Source organism: Pinus tabuliformis, chromosome 7, assembly GCF_031772625.1.
Source record: "Pinus tabuliformis cultivar Carrire ecotype Pingquan chromosome 7, CPIR1, whole genome shotgun sequence".
Taxonomy (NCBI): domain Eukaryota; kingdom Viridiplantae; phylum Streptophyta; class Pinopsida; order Pinales; family Pinaceae; genus Pinus; species Pinus tabuliformis.
The window spans coordinates 789,753,860-789,755,499 of record NC_142293.1 but is presented as its reverse complement, the minus strand read 5'-3'; the positions used below and the strand labels follow the sequence as shown (position 1 = coordinate 789,755,499).

The 1,640-nt window shown below is 42.4% G+C and overlaps 1 pseudogene; it reads left to right on the top strand.

Annotated features, from left to right (window-relative positions):
* The first annotated feature begins 249 nt into the window (after positions 1-249).
* LOC149249928 (putative aldo-keto reductase 1 pseudogene) lies at positions 250-1,409 on the top strand (annotated as a pseudogene).
* The last annotated feature ends 231 nt before the right edge of the window (positions 1,410-1,640 follow it).

The following is a 1,640-nucleotide window of genomic DNA, read 5'->3' as shown; positions in this document are numbered from 1 at the left end:
ATATAGTGCAGCTGAGCAGAAATCAGAATATCAACTCATTAAGGACGTGGACAAATCTACTCAGCCAGTAGATGGCACTACTTTCGATTCACCAAATATCACAGAAACTGAATGTATAGTTAGGGACCAATCTACTCTTTTCACTGCTTGCCCTGTATCAAATGCTGAGCCAAATCTGTGGACACTTAGATAAGCAAGACTTGCATTTATCAAAACAGAACAGGTCAGAAACTGTATAGAAGGAAGTTTGGAAGCACTGCAAGGGTATCTACGACTGTACGAGTTCATATATTTCTTCAGGCAGAATCGACCCAAGCTTTTAGAAATGGCGTCCATCCCACGCATTAAACTCGGTACCCAAGGATTCGAGGTTTCCAAACTTGGCTTAGGATGTATGGGGCTTTCATTTGCCTATGGCACCCCTGTTGCCGAGGAAGATGGCATTTCTTTGATTCATCATGCTTTCAACAGAGGCATCACTTTTTTTTGACACTGCAGATATGTATGGGCCTTTCACAAATGAAGTCCTAGTTGGCAATGCTTTGAAAGGTTTGCCCCGTGAGAAAGTTCAGCTGGCCACTAAGTTTGGCAATGTTGTAATAGAAGGTGTTTTTCGTGTTAAAGGCTCAGCAGAGTATGTACGCAAAGCTTGTGAAGACGGCCTGAAGCGCCTTGATGTGGATTATATTGATCTTTACTACCAACACCGTGTGGATACTACAGTTCCAATAGAAGAAACTGTGGGAGAACTCAAGAAGCTTGTGCAAGAAGGAAAAGTCAAATATATTGGGCTCTCTGAAGCTAGTGTGGACACCATTAGACGAGCTAATGCTGTACATCCCATTACAGCTGTTCAATTAGAATGGTCTTTGTGGTCCCGTGATGTGGAGGAAGATATTGTCGTAGGTAGTTGTTTTTTCTTGGTCAGATCAGTATAAGGTTAGCCATGGTGCTCATGAAGGTTTTCCCTAGTCAGGATGGCAGTGAGAAATTGAACAGAACAATTGCTCTGGATGGATGGAAGAGAGGGACAAAAGACTGAAAGCGGAAGAGCCGCTGGGATCAACCAACAGGGCTCATTACACGAGATAGTTCGTCTCAAACAAACTTGAGATGCGGAGAAACCAATGTAGAAAATGGGAAGGATTCTGGTTCTGTCATTTTTCAATGTGATAAAGAGAATAATGCCGAAACAGATCATGATGTATCCACTTCTGGTGGGAAATGATCTTCTGAACAAAAATCATGTGATCAATATTGATTGTCCAGGTACTTCTGTTCCGTTTGCCGTATCTTCTTGTCCACCTTCTGCAAACATGTGTATGTCAAAAGGGGCCGGGGACATCTGGAAAAGAGCAGTCTTTGCCGTTTCTCATTTCAACAAACGACGCAAATGCCTGGACGCGTAGATTCATGTGTTAGTTCCATCGGTACTGTATCATGCTCAACAGATATGCCCATCATTATTGGATAAGAAAGATTGTAGGGGGGTCTGGATTCTGTGATGTGGCAGTCAATTGCAAATACTCCGGCATTCAATCCATATTCAAATATATGCGGTGGATTTACTCCAGATTATCAAAATCTTTTCCTAATTTCGGTAAAATGGCCAACGCATTTCCAGAAATTTGGGAATGTGC